This window comes from Amblyomma mixtum, chromosome 3 (assembly GCF_055824585.1).
Source record: "Amblyomma mixtum isolate Tamu chromosome 3, ASM5582458v1, whole genome shotgun sequence".
Classification (NCBI taxonomy): Eukaryota; Metazoa; Arthropoda; class Arachnida; order Ixodida; family Ixodidae; genus Amblyomma; species Amblyomma mixtum.
Genome location: NC_143014.1, coordinates 286942384 through 286966859, shown reverse-complemented (window position 1 = coordinate 286966859; position 24476 = coordinate 286942384). Strand labels below are relative to the sequence as shown.

Below are 24476 nucleotides of genomic sequence, written 5' to 3'. Positions count from 1 at the left end.
AATTGCGACGAAGGAAGGCAGACGAGGATGAGAGAAAAAAGACGAGGGAGGGCTCGTCCTTGTCTCTCTTCCTTTGTCTCAGTTTCAAGTTGTGCTGTATTACTCAAATAGTACAACTGTTGTATAAAGTTTGACACCTTAGCATGTGACTAAGGGTTGTTTTTGGTATAAACTGAAGAGAAAAAAACTATAAAAGTTTGGCAAGTAGTTCTTGAAAGTTGGTTTTAACCAAATATTGTTAGTATTCTCAACGTGCAAGGCACTTACGGATAGCTAGCTGTTGATGCACAAAGTCAGAGTTAAAAAGCAGCTAAGTAGGTTTATGGGCGTGATGTGACGGTGGTATTGAATAAACTGTGCAGTTGTGGGCACAATAAGTAATTTCTTACATGAATCAGCTAAGTAGAAGTAGGAGCGTGATGTGATGATGGTGAATAAACATCACAGTTGTGGGCGCATTAAGTAATTTCTTGTATGGAGTGGGGCACCATGATAAAAGCGGCTGAAAAAAAAAGGAAACAAGGAAATAGAATGCGGGCTGACGAGTGCGCCTTTTTGCTGTATGCTGGTTTTATTTTTGCTGAATGATTTTTGTCGACTTTTTCTTCTTTCCTTGTGCCACTCTTTTCGTCCTCCCTCCCTTCCAGCTGTTAGCCCGTGGGAGGCAGAAGTTTGTTAGTGTGGTCCCCACAGTGTGGTGAGCTTGATACCCCTGCTCTTGAGCTGTTGGAGAAAGTCGAGGAAGAGCTGTGCTGTCAAGGCCACCAGGGCCACTCCCTCCAAAATGGCGATGCTTATGGATAAAGAGGAAGGAAAGGTTGTTGTTGTTGTTGTCCTCTAAATAATGGCGCGTACCCACTGAGGGGGATTGGCCAAGACACAGGCGGCGACTGATAGGTACTCAGAATGTTAAACAAGTAAATAAATGAGGGGAAAAAAATAAATAAGGAAGGAAATAATTAGGAAGGAAAGGTGTTATCTACCCATTCAGACAAGGGAGACAACCGCAACAACTATTGTGAGGCTTCCATCGAGATTCTAAATCATGCCATCCGGCATCGAGCAAAGGTGTTGTGGAGTCATGGACCTTGTTGAGTTAGTGTCTGTAGTTTGGGAGGAGTATATTTTGATTTGGGTTGTACAGCTGTGCATCACTGACCACATGCTTCTTTTTGAGGGCTTGGTGACAGATGCCTGAGGGGGCTTATCAATTGGTCAAGGCCTTGAAAATGTGTGGTCTGGGTGATTTTTCATGTGGCAGCCCAGGAGACAAATTCCACGCTCTGTCTGCTGATGTTGGCCAGCTTCAGTATGAATTTACACATACGAAGATAAGCATACTCACTTGTCCCTTTTCTTCTTGTGCACTTTCAGAGACTGGAAACTGTGAGAGATGATGTGCTGGTTTTCCACTGCCATTTTGTTTCTGGTTTCACCACTGTTTATCGTGTGAAGGTGCAATTTATGTGGCCGAATTCATTGCACAGGTTGGTGAACTTATGATCCTTGACCAGGATTTGCTGTATGTCTGCACTGTTTCTGTATTTTCTGAGCATGCTTTTTGCTGCAGGTATAAACTTGCAGTTTTAGAATCTTGATATGCATGTTTTCAAATTTATCAAATTTAACATTTTATTTTCAATTTATCAGTGGTGTTTTCAATGTTTATTTCAGGCACTCACAACTAACACGTTCTCTGTTAATACAAGCCGCGCAAAGCTTGGATATAGCTTTATTCTAGTACAGCTTGTTGGGTTTAATCCTTAATCTGCTACTTTAGTTCTAAGACATGTGCCATTAATATTTTACTTATTTATTTATTTATTTATTTACAGATACCTTACAGGCCTCTAGGGAGGCATTGCGTAAGGGGGGAGCAATAAATATGTGCAACAGTAGCCAGAAAAAACCAAAAATGTGTAGAAACAAACACTGTTACGTTCTAAAAGCTGATTAAAAATTGTTACGACAGTACAATATACATGTAGAAATACACTGGATAAAAAAATAGACTATAAATACGACATAATAGTAACGGGAAAAAAAGAACATGAGCAAATACACAGGAAGGCAAATGGACTGATAAACAGGATGTGACAAAAAAAACCAAAAAAAAAACCAAAAAACAGGCATGACTCTGGCAAAGAAGAAAACGTGCTAGGTGTTATCGATATAATGTTTGACCAGATGATTATGAAACGTGTCGTGGTTGCGCTGCGATGCATTGCAGTTTGGAAGATCATTCCATAGACATATAGCACGTGAGAGTGGAGAAAAGTTAAAGGTGTGAGTACTGCCATAAATGCGCATGTAGCTGAGGTTACTGTGCAATCTGGTTGATGAATAAGAGGGTCGTTGCAGGTGCGATAAAGGTGACTGAGTGGCATGGATTAATTTGTGAAACAGAGATAAAAGGGCTATGTCTCGACGAGTTCTTAATGGAAGGAGAGAAAGTTCCAGCTTCATTTGGTTAACGCTTGATTGAAAACTATAATTTCGTGAAATAAATCGACTAGCCCTATTTTGGATTGCTTCTAGCGTGTCAATTAAGTACTTCTGGTGAGGAGACCAGATGGAAGACACATACTCGAGCTGAGATCTAACAAATGTTAAAGGCTTGTTTGCACATATTAGCAGTAGTGCTTTGTAAGTTGTGGTGCAGGAAACCTGATGATCGTGAAGCATTGACAGCAATGGTGGTTATGTGAGCAGTCCATGAAAGGTTTGGTGAGAAGTGAACGCTTAAGTATTTGTATTGAGTAGCCCGACCCAATATGTTCTTATTAATGTGGTAAGGGAAGTAAGAGTTTGCGGATTTTCGAGAAAAAGAGATTATTTTACACTTGGAAACATTTAGGGTCATTAGCCATGTTCTACAGCAATCATGAATTAAATCCAGGTCACTTTGAAGTGAAATGTGGTCGTCAGTACTCTTTATGGATCGGTATACAATACAATCGTCAGCAAATATTCGTATGCGGGATGAAATGTTGCACGGCAAGTCATTTATGTAAATTAAGAAAAGTAAGGGACCATTGACGCTCCCTTGTGGCACACCTGACGTAACATCAGAAAGAGGAGATAAGTGAATATTAATGACTGTGAACTGTTGGCGATTCGAAAGAAAATTACGGAGGCATGACAAAGTTGTCATGGACATGGTCAATATGTGTCTTAAGTTATTCCGGTGACAAATTGCAAAGCACAATTGAGGATCTAAACAAACAAGAATGGCAGGTATAAATCATAATGTGAAAAAAGTTACAGTAATGTTCAGCAGTCTTTGAAAAGAACAACAGTTCACTAGGGGTAGAGGAACATTGAAATGGGAAGTGAATATACATCTACTTCGGGCACACAGTGACTGCACGTCTAGACTACGAGAGAGGATTATCTTTGAAAATCAAAAAATATAGCGGAGTTTGTTTTGCTGGTTCCCTGAGGTATTGATTAGCAACTTGCTAATAACCTTCAAGTGGGAAGAATATAACAGCTTTATCTTACCAGTACACTACTATGGGGTATAAATGTGGAGGGCAATGGAAAAGGTTGAACTTAAGTTAAGGAAAGCTCAGCAAGCTATCAAAAGGAAAATGATCAGTGTAATGCTGAAGGATTTTAGATGGTGATGCGTTAGACATTAGAATACATTAGTCACTACGTGCAGTTCTCCAACATGTGCCAAATAATTATTATTGAATTTCTTACATGTTATACTGGTTTCATCAACCGAACCATGGCTGTGATGGGTAGTTGGCCTTTAGGTCACATGAGGCACGAAAGAACATGCAATGTAAATGCTGATACGGTGTTTCAGTTCACTATAACACTAAATCAGCCTGCTTCAAGAACTGGAATGACATCAAATGACATATTGGCAAGTAGATTGCTGCTTTCCTTGTTCCTGACATCGCCCAAAGGTCTACTACATGTCACATCCTTCGTTCAGTTGGTGAAACTGAAACAGCGTCAAGAAGAAATCCAACTGTAAATTACTATTTGGTGGTTGTAATCCATGGACATTAAAGTCTAGTGCATCATTTTAAAGAAGAAAAAACACATGCAAAAGTTTGCTATCTACAGTCTTTAATAGGAAGAATGAGGGCAGTGTGGTTATGGAAAAAAACATGCCGTAGCGACATCCTAGCTAGTTAAGAATAAATGTGCATAAGCAGGGCACGTGATGCAAAGGGAAGACTACAGAAGCTGGCCTATGGTAATAAAGTGTATTCCAAGAGCAGGCAAATGTAGCAGGGGGTGGCAGAGTCGGTAGGGGGAACGAGACCTGGGAGTTTGTGGGGATAAGGCAGGCACGGCTGGGGCAGGACAGGGTTTATTTGTGGTCAGTGAGTGGGCTCTGTCTGGCAGTGGACATAATTAGGCTGATGACATGAGCCATGCAGATCCATCAGAATATACTAATGCCAATAAGATCTAGAAGCTAACTAGGTTCTGCTCCCCAGGAGTGTTTGCTAGTACAGTTAGAAGGCTTTATGTGCACTGCTCTTTTCGAGGCCACATGGGAGGTAGTTGGCCTTCTGTGTTTTTGTAGTCACTTGGCAGCATGTTTTATAGTATGCACAAGTCTATGTGCCAGCAGATCTGTCCATATATCTATTATAGTCAACTAGCTGAGTCAAGGATGAGTCCTCAGTGGATCAACTTTTAAGGTGGGGTGAGACTTTGAAAATGGGTTTCAAAAGTCGGTTGCATGGCAGTTGGAATAAAACTGTGGCTATAAAATTTACAAACTGTCTTCAAAGGTGTACACAGCTTGCATTAGAGGTGAAAATTAAACTGAATTTGTTGTCAATTTTTATTTTTTTATTTTTCAGATTAATGTTCTTTTTTCTTAATATCTACTCTCTGCTGAGTGTTGAAATTTGGTACCAGAGTAGCAACGAATGCTTTACATAACTGGTACCAAAAGTATGCACTCCAAAACAAAAATTACATTTATATTTTTTTTATCTATCGATGCAACACAAAACTGATGCCCACGAAAGTTTTTTGTAGTCATAAAAATACAAATGATCTTCGGGTATTGATTCTGGGACCAGTTATACAAATGCCGTTCGTTAACATCTGGGAAAAATTTTGTTTGCTCATCTTTTATAGTTCCCGAGAAAAAGGTACACAAAGCTCCAATATTGTTGTTTTGAGAAAAACTATAAACTCTGAAAAATGTTTTATTCTTCAAAACTTCCCTAGACAGAAGAGGAGGAGCCCTAGTGGCTGAAAGTTGTACTGCGAACAAGGCCAACTTCAAAGCAAAACCAAAACTTTTGTTTCTAATGAATATCTTTAGAACAATGAATTTTTGCTAGTATCCGAATTGAAGATGCCACATCAGGATGCAACAAATTTTCCAGTCGATGTGAAAACAAAAAAAGGCCGGGAAAAAATTTTTTAATCGCAAATACTCATGTGTGATCTCTTTTCTGAAAGACAAAGAAATTCTCTATCAAGAGGTCGCAAAATCTCAGAATTAATTTTTTGACAAATCTCATCCCACCGTAACGGACTCTAGGTACTACAGTTGCACATAATTTTTGTTCACAGGTAAATTTTCTTGTCTTGCTCTTTTTAATGCTTGTTTCCTTTGGACGTGGCAGAGCCTGATGAACATGGAAGAACCAAAATCGCGAGAGTAAAAAGGAAACGGACTTCATATTGTGCGCTCACCCTAGCTTCGTGCAGGGTGTGGATGTGCTCAGCAAGGTGTGATGTAGGAATCGTAGGATAGTAATGTCTAGAGTTAGCCTAGACTTAGAGAATGCAGCAAACTAGTAAGGAAGAAAGCCATCAACTGGTACTGCTAAGAGGGAAGGTAGAGGAATTCATGATCTCAACGCTGAACAGATATTCTGCTTGAACCTAGGACGACAACATTATTGTTAAGGCATGAGCTATAAGCTTCCAGATAGGAAGAAAGCAATAGAACTAGCAGGTAGGGTAGTTAGACAGGATGCTGGTAAGCTCTCTCAGGACAAGAAATACCTGATAAAGAAATGCCAAAGCAAGAAAGCATGGAAGTTCCTAACCCACCAGACAGAATAGAACTGGCAGAGTTATCAAAGTTAATAAGTGCAAGGTAACCGAATAAAGAAATATGATATGGAGAGAATCGAGCATGCTGTAAACAACGGAATCAGTCTTGGAGTGGTCCAGAGGAGATTAGGCTTAGGTAAAAAAAATGTATGCACTTAGGATGGCAGTGTCATTACTGATATAGACAAGTAGTTAAAGTTGCTGAGGTGTTCTAAACAGCTCTATACCGTAGCCCAAGCAGTGAGGACCATAATGAGAGAGGAAGTAGAGCAGGGCGATTGGATATCTTGCTGGTAATAAAAGAGGAAGTAAAGAGGGCTTCAGAAACATTACAAAGTGAAAGATAGCTAGTGAGTATCAGGTAGTAGCAGATATTTTGAAGGATGATGGGGAGATTGTGCTAGAAAAACTCGCCACTCTGTATACACGCAATGACAGTACCGGAAGCTTAGAACACTTGCATTATCTTAATCCATAAGAAAGGGGCCGTCACGAGCTTGAAAAATTAGACCGAGGCCGGCTTGCTGTCCTTTATTTGCCTGCAAGGTGTTCACTGCGTAGTCGCTAATATAAACAGGAGATCCTTGGACAATCAAAGTACTGGACAGGCTTGTGTAGTGGCTACTCGACAATAGACCATATTCACACTATTAATCAGGCAATAGAGAAATGCGCAGGACATAACCAACCGCAGCATATAGTAATAATAACGAGTGTTGGGTGAGTTGGTGCGCGTTCATAATAAAAAAAGCGCAAAGGGGACAAGAAGGATGAAGAGGACGACGCAGACAAGCACTTACGAGCAACTGAAGTTTATTGCTGAATGTACACAATTTATACATGGCACACTGAAAAACATAAAACAAGCAGGCTCCTCTTGGAACCCATTGCGGAAGGATGAAAATCAATGCAAGCAACAGTTGTTACTCATTGCTTGGGGAAGGAGGAAAATAGCATAAAGAAACTCATCAACAGCAGTGCAAGGCAAGGTCTAAGAAATCAAATTCACAATCTGCCAATGCTGCTGAGGGCTGGCTGATACACAGATTTGGACTGTTCCGTATGTGGTAGACCTCTATAATTTCTCGAACTGGCTGGTAGCAGTGACCTTGTTTTAGAAAATACTGGCGTGCACTGTTTATTCATTCATTGTCATTCCATCTCTTGATGTAGGCTGGCTTTTAACATTTTAAAGAAATAAACAACGAAGCAGAGGCAATATCTCAGTTTTTTCGTGCCTGTTATGACCTATATACAACTTTGATTTTGGAGCCACCACTCGGCTGTTAAATCCAAAACTAAAACAGCATAAGAAATTCGATTATAAATTATTTAGTGATCATGTGCAAATACCACGTGGTAATCCATATATACTAATGCCTTATGCTTACAAAAGAAAGTCTGAAAATTCCAAATAGAAGTATTTAAAAAGATCAAAAACTAGGAAACTTGAAGCGAAACTGGGCATCGACTCAGTGGTGACGTCATGACAGACCATCCTATGACGTGACGAATACTGTCACAAAACCTATTGTGCACACATTGATCGGCTAAATTGGCGACTGTAAGTGAGATCTTGAATCATTAATTGTCTGAAATGACCAAAAGCCAGCTCAAAATTTTGTCGTTCAGCAAATGCAGATTGAATATCAATCGTTGTGCATCCAATAACTTCACACATCCAAGGTTGCCCATAGAAATGAGGCCACAAAATGGAAAGTTTGAAAGATTATTCGAAGTAAAACACCACCCCACTGTGGAACTCAATCGGCAGAAAGGATAAAAAAAAATGAGAACGTACTGTGAAAAGTTCAGTAAAATCAGGGGAGGTATAAAAAACTTTGAAGTTGCCGTTTAAGCACAGCTCCCAGGAAGCGATGGTTTGTGGTTTTAAAAGTTAAACTCATAAAACAAGTTGGTGGATGACAAAAAGTGCGTGACAGATTCAGCAGACTCTATCAAGGAAGCAAAAAATTCTGTTGATACACAGGCTCCCTATGATAACGCCCCAGAAAAGTTGGAAAAATTCTATGTAGCGCATGTAGCTTCTTCCTCACAAAATACAGCACATTTAGCTGTGTTGCAGTGAAGATGCTAAAAATGTGTGTCCGTGCAGACACAGAAGTGCTCCCAACCCTACAAAGCCTCCATTTTTTTTATTGTACTCTTTTTATGAGAACAAAAGAAGGTGGTGTCATCAGCACAGGCCAAAATCTTAATTTTACGCTTTACTAGCAAGAAGCCAAGATAAGCTGTGTTTTTGAAGATACTGAGATATAAGGGCTTGAGGTATGACACTCGAATTGCAATGACAATGGCAAACAGATGATTTAAAGGTCCCTGAAAATTGGTTCAGAATGTTGCTATTAAATGCGTGCATTATGCAGAGCAAATGCCACTGAGTTTGCATGCCATATACAAGACCCCACAAATGAGGCGATATTTTACAAATGATTTTAAAATATTCCCACTTTTGCTTTTCACGGTGGTCTGTTGTGCCAGGCTTTCATGCGAAACCGTGTGCAACACTTGTTACATCAGCAGTTATGGGCTTTCTGACTGATTTGCAAAAACTACAGTGACGGGGGCAAAAAAAATTGAGCTGGGTTGGATAGGTTACTATTTCATGGGCGGAGTGTGGTGCCAGTTCATAGCCTTTATTTTGTCTTATTTTGTCCGTCATGGTGCCTGTATGCTGATTCAGAACAGCTTCCACTCTCAGTAATGTGTGGTAATGTAGAGGGTGCATGCAGTGGTCCTGATGATGCCCATGCAAGTACTCCGGGTAGGAAAAACTCCCTACTGAGAAGAGGTTCAGGGGAGAGGAGTGACTTGCATGATGGGTCTCCAAAACTGCTGAAGGTGGAGAGTTTTGTAGATGTAAAATCTAACAGCTTTTCACGTTCCTTATCAGATGGATTCAAGTGTATACATAGCTGATTTGCATCAGTTTTGAGTTCATTTGATTTTGAATCTCTTCCCGTAAATTTTTATACACGGATTTGGTGAACGTTTTTTGTTCAGGCAGCACCCCCAGAATGCTTCCTGTTTGAGGAATTTGGACAGGCATGTTCTTTGAGCAAGTAGTAACACCGGAGGAAAAGGCGCATCCAAAGCTGGCACATACCTACACCGTTACCTTATCAAACAATGCACAGAATGCTTAGCTGTGTTCAAAACCCACTACAGAAGAAACTCTTTTTAGGACGTTTTATTTTTCTTTCCTGTCCTGATGATGTAGAGATCTTGTAGGTTTTAGGACCACCTGGCGAGGACAATGACAATGCTGCATTTTCCTCCTCGTGAACCATATAGTGCTTTCAAGCTAAAATTCTGGTTTCGCAACCTGCTTCTAAGGCAGAAATTTGGCTGGGCACATGATATTTGGAAGTTTGCAGGAATAAGGTGGTTACAGCTGGCACAGGACCACGTTTATTGGAGAGAGATGGATGAGGTTTTTGTAATGCTGTAGGCATAGCCAGGCTGATGTTGATGATGCTTGTTCAGCAGCAAAAGATGCATATATCGTAGGTAAAGTTGGATTTAAAAATTAATGTATTTTTTTTTGCAACTTAAATAAAATCCAGGATGTCAGGACCAAAAAAGACTCTGTTACCACTGTTTGGAAGAGGATAGTGGTTAAGCTTAGCCTTAGAGACCTGCATACTAAAATGGGCCTTGACATTACCTCTGTTTGGCAGTGAAAACAGCCACTGGATGGGATAGCTCTGTTTAATTTTTTTGTTTGTTCCAGCTAATAAAGACATGATACTTTCAGACAAACTAAAGTGCTTGTAATTTGGATGTGGTAATCTGATGATACAGCCCATGGCGGGGTGTTGAACTCGAGTGAATTGCTTATCTTTTGCATCCCATTGTGCTTCATGTTAAGTTACAGATGCACTTAGGGGCAAAATTAATATAGTACCTCTTTCCCCATTCCTTTACTTTTTAACTGAATTTGTGTCGAGAAGTAGGAAAGATTGATTTTTGTATTTTAAAATGTAATTTAGGATTGAAATTGAGCACCAGGGAGCAAAAAACATCAGCAATATTGTCAGGTAGACTTATATTTAAATTCAAATACAAGAGGTGTGGTGGTGGGATTGTGCCAGTTATCTTTCATTAACAAGCCTGCAACTATATGACAATTTTAATAACTGACCATGATTAATTTTGCATTTTCTTTTGCCACCGTCTGCATTAATGATGGTCAATGGGGCAGTGCCCCAAAAGCATTCATCCCTAGGGGTCATCAGCTGATTTAGCTGTTAGGCATATTTAAAAAAAAAATTAAACAAATGCTCACATATCTGCAATACGCTTGCCTTGCCATTTTTAGTTTTGTTTAGCTTCTTTTTTTCATTCATTATAACTATGGCTATTCTCTCCAGTCATGTTCCAGCTGTAGTCTCCCAACGTGGGTGCACCCAATAAATGGAATATGTTCCAAGTCATGAACCCCTATAATGGTGACCCATAGGAGAGGAGTACATATGCTTCCAAGACAGGTGAGGCTGGATGGTGGGGTAAGCAGTGACCAGAGTTAAAGAGCTTTCTCTGCATGCCCAACATCATGCTTTCTTCCAGCTCTTACACTCTCTTGACAGCAGCCAGTGAAGCTTAAGTAGTTTGCAGGCATATTTTGTCAGATTGCTGGTTGATCTGCAGAACAAAAGCTTGTTCTGACACTAGTAATGGCCATTTCTCTCTTCACAAAGACACAGAAGTAATTTTTTGTAGCTAAAGGTTTCTTCTACACTACGTATTACAGTGCTTTTGCGTAGGTATTTTCTACACTCCACATTACACTGCATTAAAAGGTCCAGTGCTACGTTGGTTCCTTTCAGAAAAAATGTCATCATCTGACCTTATAATTTGAATATTTCTTAAATCTTTATAATATGGTGTGATCAGGGGTTATGGTATCTGGCCAGTGACCTGAAAGATGCGGGTTTGATCCTGGCCGTGGAGATTGCATTTTGATGCGAACTGGTAAAGGGTGGCGATTTGGGATAGTTTGTTCATCACAGAAGAGGAAAAAATATGCAGTGCAAAAAACACGGATAACAGAAGAAAGACAAACACAAGAGCTGACATTATCAAGTGAAAATGGTTTTATTTGCACGTGCAATAAATACCGTGGAAGGAAGGAAAACAAAAACACCACAAGGTAGAGCAGGATTTAAAAAACAAAAACAAAAAGAAACCAAGAAAAGAAAAAAGACCGGACACAAATCTGGGAACACAAACTCAAGATTTTAGATAAGATAGTTCCTTCTTGAGGAGCGCGATCGATGGTGTGCTGCCGCACCTCTCTCCCCTTTTGTCGATGATGAATGCCTCGAAGATTTCTCTCGCCATTTTCTCTTTATAACTTCTTTAAACACATGTTTCGTGTAGCTTTGGTCCACAGCTCTTGCAATTCTTGTAGGGTAATGGCAAATTGCTACCTGTTACAGTCCTCATTGAATTTCCGTGTTCACGCAGCCAGTCATTGAGGCAACAAACAGCCTGTCTGACTGATGTACGTGCATCCACAGGTTAGTGGAATCTCGTAAACGACCATAATCTTGCATTCAGCAAAGCGGGTTTCATGTTTTTTGACGCATGACATCCTTTCGCTTTCTTTGTGGTTTACTTTTTGGCAAAGGCCGCCCAGCTTGTTTGGTGCTGAATTCTGCCCGGAGCACCTCTGCCATATCCTGAAAGTAAAAATGAAGAGTGAACATTCACAGGATGATAAAAAGAAGACTGCCACAATTCCATACATGCATTCCGTATCACATCGGCTAAAGAAGGCAGGAAACAGGGCTGGCATCCGAATTGTTTTTTCAGCACCAAACAAGCTGGGCGGTCTTTGCCAAAAAGTGAACCACAAAGAAAGGGAAAGGACGTCATGCATCAAATAACATGAAACCCACTTTGCTGAATGCAAGATTTGGGTCGTTTACGAGATTCCGATAACCTGCGGCCGCACACACGTCGGTCAGACAGGCCGTTGCCTCAGTGACCGGCTGTGGGAACATGCAAATTCAATAAGGACTGGAACAGGCAGCAATTTGGGATCACACCGCAAGAATTGCAATAGCTGTGGACCAAAGCTGCACAAGACGCATGTTTTAAGAAGGTATAAAGAGAAAGCAGCGAGAAAAATCTTTGAGGCATTCATCATCGACAAAAGGGGAGAGACATACGTCAGCACACCATCAATCCCGCTCCTCAAGAAAGAGCTGTTATATCTAAAATCTTGAGTTTGCATTTTCAAATTTGTGTCCAGCCTTTTTTCTTTTTTTTTTGTTTTCCTTTCTGTTTTTTTTTTACTTCCTGCTCTATCCTGTGGTGTTTTTGTTTTCCTTCCTTCGATGGTATTTATTGCATGCACAAATAGAACTGTTTTCAGTTGGTAGCGTCACCGCTTGTGTTTGTCTTTCTTCTGTCATGCATGCATTCTTTGCTCTAGATATCTTTTCTTCTGCAGTTTGATGGAGAGGAAGTGCTAGAGGCCCATGTACTGTGCAATGTTGGTGCACATTTAAAAATCCCAGGTGGTCGAAATTATCTGGAGCCCTCCAGTATGGCATCCCACATAATCCGTGTTACTTTGGGACATTAAAGCCCATCAACCCCATTGTTCTCCCATTGTTCTCTGTCACGACTGGAAAGTTCCTTGCATCTGCAGCACTCATGCCATGTGCCCTGCCACAATCCTTGTTTATTGCTGGCAAGACTTGGTTGTCATTCTTTCTGGTACATCGCAGTACCTCATAGATAGCTTTGCTGCTACACGACAGCATTTCACATCCAGTCAGCAGCAAGTTTCTCCCCTACATACTAGTATTAATTGTAAAGAGGCTGATGCAAGGGCCACAGATGCATAGAGATAAAAATCATGTTTTTCAAAAACCATTACCTAAAACTTGTTACATTCAAAAAAGCTGAAAATACATTACCTCAATGTACATGATGTGTGGTCGTTGTACAGAGCACTGCATTCCTTCTTAGCTTTGCTGCAGGATAATCTGGATCTGAGCAAGTTGGTTCATATTGCACTTAAAACAGTACCCGATGACAGACAACATACACCAAAGAGGCTTGTCGTGTCTCCTTGCTGTGTGTTGCTCCTCGTTGGCTGCTGTTTTAAGTGTTAACTTTGCCTCTGGCTGTTACCTAGTTGTGTCAAAAAACTTCCTCTGCTCACTTTGATGTTCTTGACGTTGGGTGCGTGTGAACACCTAGAGATTCAAAGACAGAAGAGGATATTTTTTTTGTTACACTGCTTTCTATCCCAGTAGGACGTATAGGAGTGAAATATCCCTTATAGCCTTTATTCTTGCCAAATGGCATTGACTTAACATAGCCTCTGCTCCCAATATGCTTGGGGAGTATCACATTTCCATATTACATGGTGGGATCTGTAATTCAAACTGCATATGGGCTGCATACTTGTGGTCCAGAACATTTCTTGTAACAGTCTGGTTTCTGACAAAAAATATCGTATTGTTAAAAAAATAATGTAAGGTGATTATAGGAGTAAAAGTGTGCTAGTTTTTTTGGAAAATCGTTCCTTTGCTATTTAATCTAGAGCTTTTATTCTTTGGCATTTACTGAATAAGCAGCGCTGCTGGACCACCCCTCATGCTAATGGCATGACTCGTTTTTGGAAGCTTTGGCGCTCGTGCATGGTGCTTCTTTCGGAAAGTGTCCAGAAGCACCACACACTAGTCACCTCCCCACTGCACACCCCTAGCTAGGAGGATGCCTATCCACCTTCACCCTCCAGCACCATCCACCACTCAGCCTCTAGCCTAGCCTCCAAATAGCATCTCCCACCACCAATTCACCTACCTTCACCTTCCCCAATGTCTCCACCGCCAGCAACACCGCAGAAAAGTGGAAGAAAAGCGACAATGAGCTTGAATTCAAGATGAAGTCCGAAAGCCAGAGCACCACCTGTGAGCTACCTCTCCACCCCAGCTCCTGACAAAAGAAGCTGCACACCCACCCATCGTCACTTTTACAAATGAACTTGCCATTCTGTCATGTAGCCTACAACCCCAATGCACAAACCTAGGCACGAGGAAACTAACTGATGCGAGTTCAGAAATAGAGAGGCCGTTAACTCTTAAAACACGCAAAGCATAATCTGCAAAAGCATAATGACATAATCACATTGCTTTCGCATATTTTCCACATCAGACATCCGATCATTAATGCAACCATTCAGGTAATAATAGTAATAGTAGTAAATTTAATGTCATTTGAATCAAATGCAGCATCTTTATCCATGATGTGAAGAACCAAAAAGGCTTTCAAAAATGGCTCATGAATTGAGTGCAAAAGCATTTAATAGCACTTTTGCTTCCTAAAATGCTAGCTAGCACTTTCTGGCACAATGCTGTCACAAAAGAAGTTTCATTTCTTGTAGATTTCTGCCTGCAACTGTGTTTGCCTTACATAAAACTTTGCAACATATCTGGCCCGGTGATAGTAAGTGTGAAAATAGTCGGCATCTCTTTGCTGTCACAGGTGTCACCATTGTTCATCATCAGCCTGAATATGCCCACTGCAGGACAAAGGCCTCTTCCATATCTCTTCGGTTAACCCTGTCCTGTGCTAACTGCAGCAACCCTATCGCCACAAACTTCTTAAACTCATCCACCCACCTAACTTTCTGCCACCCCCTGCTACACTTGCCTTCTCGTGGAATCCACTCTGTTACCCTTAAGGACCAGCGGTTATCTTGCCTTTGTATTACATGCCCTGCCCGAGCCCATTTCTTTCTCTTGATGTTGACTATAGGATGTCGTTAGCCCATGTTTGATCCCTGGCCCCCTCAGCCCTCTTCCTGTCTCTTAACATTTCAGCTGTCATTTTTTCTTTCCATAGCTTACTCTGCTGTGCTCAACTTCAGTTCAGCCCTTTTTGTAAGCCTCCATGTTTCTGCCTTATAGGTGGGTATCGGTAAGACGCAGCTGTTCTATGCTTTTCTCTTGAGAGATATTTGTAAACTGTTTTTGTGATCTGAAAGAACTGGCCAAACACGCTCCACCCCATTCTCATTCTTCTAGTTATTTTGCTGTCATGATTCGGATCTACGGTTACTCCCGGACCAATAGTAAACTGCTGTTCCCTTCCGAGATAGTTGAGCATTACCTTGCTTTCCTGCGTAATAATTTTTAGAGACCCACAGGACTGCTCTGCCTGTCTAACTCATTGATCGTGTTTTGCATTTCATCTCCTGAGTGACTTAGCATGGCAGTGTCATCAGTGAACCACAGATTAAGTGCAGGTATCATCATCTTTAATGCTTTGCCGTCTTGCTTCTGGGCTGTGCAAAAAAGCAGCCTTGGCAGCTGTCTGCCACTGCTTGTTCTAATGTTGTGTGGCCCTGCTGTTTGGCCTGCTCGTCTGCTAGTGAACCTTCTGTTGGCTGCTAAACATATTGTAGGATGACATTTTGTAAAATTACAAGTGTACTTTTCATAAAGATCTATAACTTGGGAATGTATTAACTAGCAGAAAAATCTTGTGGCTGTAGGGGACATGTCTATTGCTCATGATTCCTGGCATAAAAACCTGGAACATAAAATTTATACTGTATTTATTATGTTTCATGCTTTTCATTCGAGAGGGGCAGATAGGGGCTCTTTTTTTTTTCTTCCCTGTAGTGCATGCAACTTTAATGCTGAAAAGGGTGTAGAGTTTGCATTCTTTTGTGTGCATTTTGTCCATAATGGCAAGCAAGAAAGCGTGCTGCATATTTAGGCAGCTTTTAAAGGAATGCTTTCCTTGAAACTTGTTTAGAAGTGCAGGTGTCCGTCTCCTTTAACAAGCACTAGAATTATCCAGTAGTTTTGGCGTTCAGAAGTCATCTTTGGTACCCTGATTTCTTTGGAAACACTGGAATTATTTCTTTCTTCCTTGCTCCGATTATTCATTTTTGCCATGCTCATCGACTTGTCAGAATTCAGTTTGTCTCATGCGGAAAATACGTGGAAGAGAAAGTGCTGAGTAGGAATGGAGGGAATGTCTTGCCAAAGATAAAGTGTTGCTTATTTTTTCTCAGGTTTTAAAGTTATCTTCCTGACATTTCCAAAGAAGTGCACATCAGCACTCCCACCAATCTTTAGATTACTTTCAGCCAACCCATTTCTATTTCCTCCTTTATTTCGCTGCATTGCAATATGTGTTGAGTGCCATAGAATTTCTTGCCCTGTGCACTGGCGATACTACTCCAACTTATACCCCTGTCACGCTAGCAAATTTAATGTCATTTGAATCGAATGGCATTAGCATCTAATGTCATTAAGCTGCTACAAAGAAGCATTTTTACGTCATTGGGTTCAAGTGAGATTCGTCATCGAACGAGTTTGGGGAACTCATTCTCATTTCATCTGGAACCGAATGCATACTCTGGACACAAGTACATAGCAGAAACAAGCAACAGGAAAAAATAATGTGCACATTTTCAAAGTTGGAAATTGAGTTTTTAGAGCTCTGCTAAAAACACATTATTTTTTGTGTGAAACTATTCGCACTTGAGGCTGTTATCAATAGCTTTACCCCTGGCCTCAGCCGTAGCCAACAGCAGTGGCAGAGCATTAGCCACGGCTGTCCCCGCGACTGTCAATCATTTTGTGTTGTGTTTCTTGTTACTTGGCATTCCATGTTCATTTCACCTTTTGGATGCCATTTCCATGCTCTTCCATGTCTGCCATTTTGTTTGCATACATTTATTGAATTTTTGGTTGATTTTGTACTTGTTATAGCTTTTTATGGCTAAAAACTGCAGCATGGCTGGAATATCTGAACGTACAGTGAGTGAATGAACTTTTTACTGTCCAACAAAAAAGGCGTCCTGCCCTCCTCCCCCAGTGCTAAGGCCAAGGGGGTATGCGGTGCCACCTAGACGCAGGCCCGGAGGTCTTGTTCCCTGGCAGTGTCTTTGGACAGTCGGACGAGACGGAGCTAGGGCTCAGTGTCCGGGCTTCACAGCAGGGTCTCGCATGTTTTTTCTTCTTCATCAGCCAGAGTACGCCCCGTGCAGGGCCGCTGCCAGCAGCAGTCATCATATCTCCGCAAACTTCTTAATCTCATCCGCCCACCTAACTTTCTGTCTTCTCTGCTATGTTTGCCTTCTCTTGGAATCCACTCTGTTGCCCTTAAGGACCAGCGGTTATCTTGCCTTCGCAGTACAAACCCCGCCAAAGCCCATTTCTTCCTTTTGATTTCAACTGGGATGTCATTAACCTGCATTCGTTCCCTCACCCACTCTGCCTGCTTCCGGTCTCTTAACGTTACACCTATCAGTTTCCTTTCCATAGATCGCTGCGTTGTCCCTAAGTTGAACCCTTTTTATTAGGATCTACATTTTTGCCCCATGGGTGAGTACCAGTAAGATACTGCTGTTGTATACTTCTCTTCAGGAATAATATCAAACTGCTATCCGTAATCTGGGAGAACCTGTCCTATGTGCTCCACCCCATTCTTATTATAGTTATTTCCTTCTGAAGATCAGGATCAGTGGTCACTACTTGGCCTAAGTAGACATATTCACTTACCAATTCTAGCACCTCGATACTGATTCTGAACTGTTGTTCCCTTGCGAGACTGTTGAACATTGCTTTGGTTTTCTGCATGCCAATTTTTAGACCCACCATTCTTCTCTGTCTTGCAGTTCATCTCCTGAGTGACTTTACAAGGCAATGTCATCAGGAATCACAGATTACTTGGGTATTCTCCATTAACTTTTATCCCCAACTGTTCCCAATCCAGGCCTCGGAGCACCTCCTGTAAACAGGCGGTGAATAGCATTGACGAGAACGTGTCTCCCTACTTGAGACCCTTCCTTATTCGCATTTTATTTTTGACTTTATGGAAAAATATGGTAGCTACGCAGTCTTTATAAATATATTCCAGTATTTTTAGACAGTACTCTTCTACACCCTGATTCTGCATTGCCTGCTTGACTGCTGAGGTTTCCACTCAGTCAAACACGTTCTCGTAATCAGTGAAGGCTATATATAAGGGTTGGTTATATTCTGCACATTTCTCTATCACTTGACTGATAGTGTGAATATAGTCTATTGTCGAGTATCCTTTATAAAAACCTGCCTGATCATTTGGTTGATTAAAGTACAAGGTTGTCCGCATTCTATTTGCGATTACATTAGTAAATACCTTGTAGACAAGGGACAGTAGCCTGATCGGTCCGTAATTTTTCATGTCCTTGACATCTCCTTTGTTATGAATTAAGACAATGTTAGCATTCTAAGCTTCTCGTACGCTCAGTCGTAAGGAACCGCATATACAGGTTGGCTAGTTTTTCTAGCACACTTTCCCCTCTGTCCTTCAAGAGATTGGGTGTTCTCACTTTGCATTGGTATTACGGTTTTCTTCCTCTTCTGTTACTGGTGGGATGTCCCATTGGTATGCTGCACTGCCTCTCTCATCAACATTCTGATTATATTGACAGCTGTAGAGATTAGCATAGAACTCTTAGGCTACTTTAACTATCTTATTCATATTGCTAATGACATTACCCTCTATCTCTCAGCACATACATCTAGTTTCATTTCATTTCATTTTATTTTATTACCTTAAAGACCCACGAGGGGTATTACATAAGGGGTGGGTACATATATTTTGGTGAGCAAGTGTTAACACAGCGAAACATGACTGGTAACATTATTAGCAAAGTTGGATGAGCACATGATGGCTGCGATGTCGTCCGGTAGGTCGTTCCAGTCTGCAGTACGGGAAAAAAAATGATGCGGCAAAGGTGGTGGGTACGAGGTCTGGAAACTTGGAAAGGATGACGAGTGCGATGAGATATGTGGGCTGGAGGGACGATGTAGGGTGCGCGGCCTAGTGAACTATGAAAAAATTTATGTAACAAGCAAAGGCTGGCAATGCAGCGGCGAAGTGATAAGGGCAATAAGTCAGATTCAGCTTTCAACACTGATACACTGATGTCACAAGAATATGATCAATGGATGAATCTGGCTGCTCTGTTTTGGACTGATTCGAGTGTATTTATAAGGTAAGCTTAGTGCGGGTCCCAAATTGGTGAAGCATATTCTAATTCTGATCTGACCTATACCTAGTTTCCTCTTCTCTGCTTTTAGGCTGCCTCCATTCTTTACAGCATGCTCAATTCTCTCCTTATTTATCTTCCTTTTATCTGCTACCGTGGGCTTATTTATTAGCTTTGGTACCTCTGCCAGTTCTATTGTCTGTAGGATTAAATGCTTTCATGCTTTGGCGTTTCTTAATTAGATCCTTCCTCTCCTGTGATAACTTGACAATATCCTGTTCAGCCATCCTACTGCCTACTTCTACTGTGCCCTCCGTAAAGATAGCTGTGAGATTATCGTTCACTGTTTGAACAATAGATCATCTTCCTTATTAGAGCCAAATATCTGTTCTGTAGCGATATCCTGAATGCCTCTGCTTCCCCTCTTACCGCTAACTCATTAATGGGCTTGAGTAATATGTTCCGTTCTCTTTTCAAATCTCGGCTAATTCGCGAATTTACTATCCTGTGGTTGCTAGAACGCACCTTTGTGAGGACCTCCGCCACCTACACGATACCGGGGTGAGTGGATAGTAGAAGGTCTAATTTATTTTTATTCTCGCCATTGGGTCTATTCCACGTCCATTTCCGGTTCTTTCTTTTTCAGAAGAAGGTATTCATGATCTGTTAATTGTTTCTTCCTGTGAACTCGACTAATAGCTCTCCCCTGCTCTTCTTTATTATCTTTCTTTTTTCTTCAATATCCATATTATATGCCCTCCTGGAAGAATAAGGGCATTCCCAAATTATGTGCTTGAGGGACCCTCTCAAACCACATCTTCTACACCTATTTGATCCAATGGCCGGTAAAATACAGTCTACCAGGACCGGGTTGGAAAATGTGTAAGGTTGGAGTTGTCTCCATGCAACTGCCTGCGTATTACTTAAATAGGGATCTGGCGGGGGTGTGAGTATTCTCTCCAGCCAGTAATACACTGTAATCTCCCATATTTGTTCACTAACAAAAAAGGCAGTTGCATACATATTCAGAATGGATAAAAAGAGCAGTATGGTTAATACATACTAATGCATAATGCAAAGATCTTTGACAGCTGTATAGCCCTGCACAGACTATACTGGAAAAAATGAAAAAAGATAGGTATTGGTGCAAAGATCTAACTGGGTAATAACTAAAATTTTGTGTTAAAAGTAGTGATTACAGTTCATTATTTCACCTTTATAATGCAAAAGACGATGCATGAAAAATTTTGAATATGTATTTGAAACACATGTAATGCATCATACTGGCTTTGAGTAGTTAACTTCCATTCACACTTGATCTCAGTAGAAACTGTACCAAGAGTATACTATAAAGATTCACTAGAAAGGTTGACTAAACTGTCGCACAATTTTTATTTAAATCTCACAGGAACTCTAAACAATGGAATTCATTTACATGCTTCTCATATTTGTGTTTCTTGATGCTACCATAGTGGTTTTATGTCCCCTGTTCAGCTTTTGAAATGTGTCCAAAGGTAGGGTATGCACTGCCTGGCATGTGTAAGCAATCATCCTTAACATCACCCCTTATTTCTTATTGAAAACAATGATTTGGGTGCTATTTTTTTCTTTGTGCATTAATATACCCAGTTTTCGCTCTTTTGTTGCTTATGTTTTATTGGGTCTCACTTTTCAGCTGTTTGGTAGATGCTGTATGGTTTTCTGTTGATGTTAACATTGAATGCTGTTGTTTAGTGGCCCTTTCCCATAGATGCTTTTGAAGTTGTAGAAATCGCTTCAGAATGGTATGGGCTCTTTTGTTGTGCAAAAATTGACTCTTTAGAGTGTTTCTTTAATCGTATTTTGTGTTTTTTTTTCAGGAACTGAAGTTGCATTATGAAGTTATGACAGCAATGTTCCATATGCTGCTTGCATTTTTTCTAGCTGTGAAGTCATACTGTACCACAGTGTATTTGTAGGTTTTGATGCATTTAAATGCTTTTTTCCAAGTATAGGCTCTTTTTTGTCACTTAATGTGAAGTGCATGTCAATAATTCAAAATGGAAATCTATTGTTTCACGGCCAGGCTATGTTGAACTTTGCCGTACGAATATTGGCACCACATATGCAAGCAGCATGAGAAGGCCTGATTAAAAGCATCATCATTACTAATTCACCCTTCTTGAAAGGTGTGCTAGAGCTTGAGTGAGCATTGAACCACTTCCGTCATGTTTCACTTACATGTTTTTTTCATTGTGCAGGTTCTGTGTATTTACCAGGTGTAGGTCACCCCACGAGAAAGATCACAAGGTGGAAAGGCATCTGTTCCTGTACCCCTGAATGTGACTTTGCTCCAACTGTTAGCCAGCTGTCGAGAGTAATGCCAGTCAGTTTACTAAAAGAGAAATAGCACAATTGCAATGGTCATCAGATGAAAAGCAAAAACACATCATAAGGTGGCCCAGGACTACAGCATATAGATCTCGCTTGGCATGTGTGTGCCATGCTGTTCGGGCTATTACGATGGTCTTATTTTTCAATATGGTGTGAACATTAACATTTTGTATAAGTGCATTCTTTAGGATTGCTGTATTGTGAGGGTTTCAACGTCCTGAATTGGCTCAGGCTATGGTTGACGCTGTAGTGAAGGGCTCCGGATCAATATATACCACTCAGGGCTCTTTAACATACACACATAGCACGCAGCACATAGAAATTTGTTTTTTTTTTATTTTTTGTATTTCGTCTTCATTTATATGTGGCTGCCATGGCCGGTATTCATGCCCAGACCTTGTAATCAGCAGCTGAGCTCCAAAGCCGCTGAGCCATCCGGGGTGGCTAGGTCCCAAGAAGCATAAAAACAGAAAACAGTGACGGATAACGCAAAGTTATGACTTGTGTTCTCTTTTTTTCATTTTTGTAGTCATGTTTTATTTCCCTCCCTCCATTTCACAAGTTCATTAGGATAGCACATATCGAAATGATGATTAATTAACTGGCTCTAGTTTTAGCCTGATGAGGAATAAAGGTAGTAATTTATTTAAGAAGCATTAAAGATGTGCTGCTGTGCAGAGGTGGTTTCATGCCATACTAGGCACTCTAATCCAGTGAACGAAAAGGTGTTGTGCAGATGTGAAATACGCGTTTTTGCTTCCTTGCTTTTTAGCATGTGGCCAAACTCTGTGGCAGAGCACTGACGCTATAGTTGTAGCTGCCATGGTTTATGCATTCATTTGCATTGTATTCTGACCAGTGTGTTTTTGCACTATTTGAAGAGTATTGAGTCTGTTTTACTGTGCAGTTTCCAATACACATAACCTTCTAATGGCTACAGTCAATTTTTTACGGCCTTAGCAGACATTTCGTGCCGAAAAAGAACTTTGTTCAATTGAGTCAAAAGTCTAACCTTTTAGTTTGAAAATGAAAGGAATTGAAACTCCTCTTTAATAGTTTATGCTTTTATTATGCAAATTGAAGACTGTTGGTAAAGTTTTTTGCTTTTATTTTAAGAGCTGTGGCAAAATTTGTTTTTTTAACTGGTATTTTCTAGGAATTTCTGTGCAATCTTGATATTTTTAGCTATCGTACACAGAGAATACTTGAAAGCTACCAGGGAAAATTGATTGAGACGATGAAATCAATGACCATTTTAAAGGAGCTATTACTGTGTGAAATAGGACCCAGTTCCGTTATCAAATATTCTTCACGTTGCCTATGTGCTTTCAGATGCTGGATCTGGTCAACATTTGAATTGTGTGTAACGGTCTGGTACATTCTCTTAGATGTTATGATTTATTGGTAGCATAAAAGCAGACCGGCTGATGAGATTTCATTGTTGTGTAATTGTGTACTGCTTTGTGGGTCTTTATCTTCCTGGTTTTTACTCTGCTCTGCTGTCAGCTTCTGTTGTACCCCTCTTCTCAGTTATTAGCTGGGCAGTGCATTTGCATTGTTTAGCTGTATTTCGATATTGCACCATTTAAGTTAATTTCATTGAAGCTTGTGAATGGCTTGAATAATGTGATGGGCCCCTCCCAGTTATTTTGGTATGTTTCATAGGCTAACATTGGTGAGTAGACGATGGTAGACCTGGTATGGCAGGCACTGGTTTGCATTTTCTTTCTTTACGAGCTCCAACAAGAAGTTATACAGTACCCTCAGAATTTTTAAAAATTTGGACTCATTCAACAGTTTTTGCAATTATATATACGGTGTATGCTGCCACGCATTGTCATAATTCAATTCGTGCTTGTTGGGCAAATGTAAACAGAAAAATGCAAAAATAGTGATGGAGGGAAGGTCTGGCCACAGGTTGAATGTCATCTTTCTTTTTTTTTTCCAGGTTGGAAGCCTACCTTCAGACATTTTCAAAGTGCACGTCACCGCTCCAACATTCTGGGGATCACTTTCAACCAAGTTGTTGCTACTTCCTTGTTTTTTTTTTATGCCATCGGCCATACCATGCTGAATACGCCGGTTCTCCCTTTTTTTATTTTGCTACAGTGCTATGTGTGCAGCACTGCATTCCTGTCCTGTGCACTGTCATGGGTGCATGTACTACATTGTTGTGTTTTGTACTTCCACTTTTGAGTGATGCTTTCCCAGCTGGCTGATATTTACGGAAATTCACACGTCTTCTTTTTTCAAACGGAAATTCACACTCCTCCTCTGCTGCCATATTGAACTTTACTCTACTGGCAGCATGAAAACTAACTCCTAAGTGTTCCAGAGGTGCACTGACAAAAAAATGTAGTTGCATACATGTTCACAGTGGTGCTTTTAATGAAAATAGTCAGGCTAATGAAGTAAAATTTATTAATGAAATAAAAAAAATTGGGACAGCCTTGCACATTCTGTACAAGAAAAATGAAGATGCTGGTAGGTTTTGGTGTAAAGACCTAACGGTGTAATAACTAATATTTCATGTTGAAAATCATGATGACTGTTCATTTCACCTTTATAGTGCAAAATCCACAACATGAAATATTTTGTATATGTACAATGGAGACCACTTGTAACATAACTGCTTATAGTGCAGGAGTAGATATAATGCAGTTTTTGCATGCCACCAGTCAAGCCTCCTATGAGGCTGAATGTAAAATCGTACCGCTTAATATGCGTTCGCACAAAGCGAAATACCAGTTACAATGCGGTTTTGAAATGTGCTCGGTGCCCACGCGAGACAGCGACTGCAGTTTCCTGTGTGGCACTGTGGCCTTTTGCGGAGTGCTGCCGTTTACTCTCCAAAACAGAAGGGACAAAACAATGCACAGCGATCAATGCTTGATTCAACAGAAATGCGAGAGCATGAGTCATTTCCTTGATCGTTGACACTCCGCTGCTTCGGTTAGACTTTTTCGACGTCACTTTACAATTCACACAGACTGTGCTTTCACTGGTCAAAGGC

At 40.7% G+C, this 24476-nt stretch overlaps 1 long non-coding RNA gene across 1 annotated transcript; it reads left to right on the top strand.

Annotated features, from left to right (window-relative positions):
• The first annotated feature begins 1397 nt into the window (after positions 1-1397).
• On the top strand, positions 1398-23509 carry LOC149355086 (uncharacterized). The gene is made up of 3 exons (XR_016289692.1): positions 1398-1487; positions 21331-21379; positions 23412-23509. It is a non-coding gene; the product is annotated as an uncharacterized LOC149355086 (long non-coding RNA).
• The last annotated feature ends 967 nt before the right edge of the window (positions 23510-24476 follow it).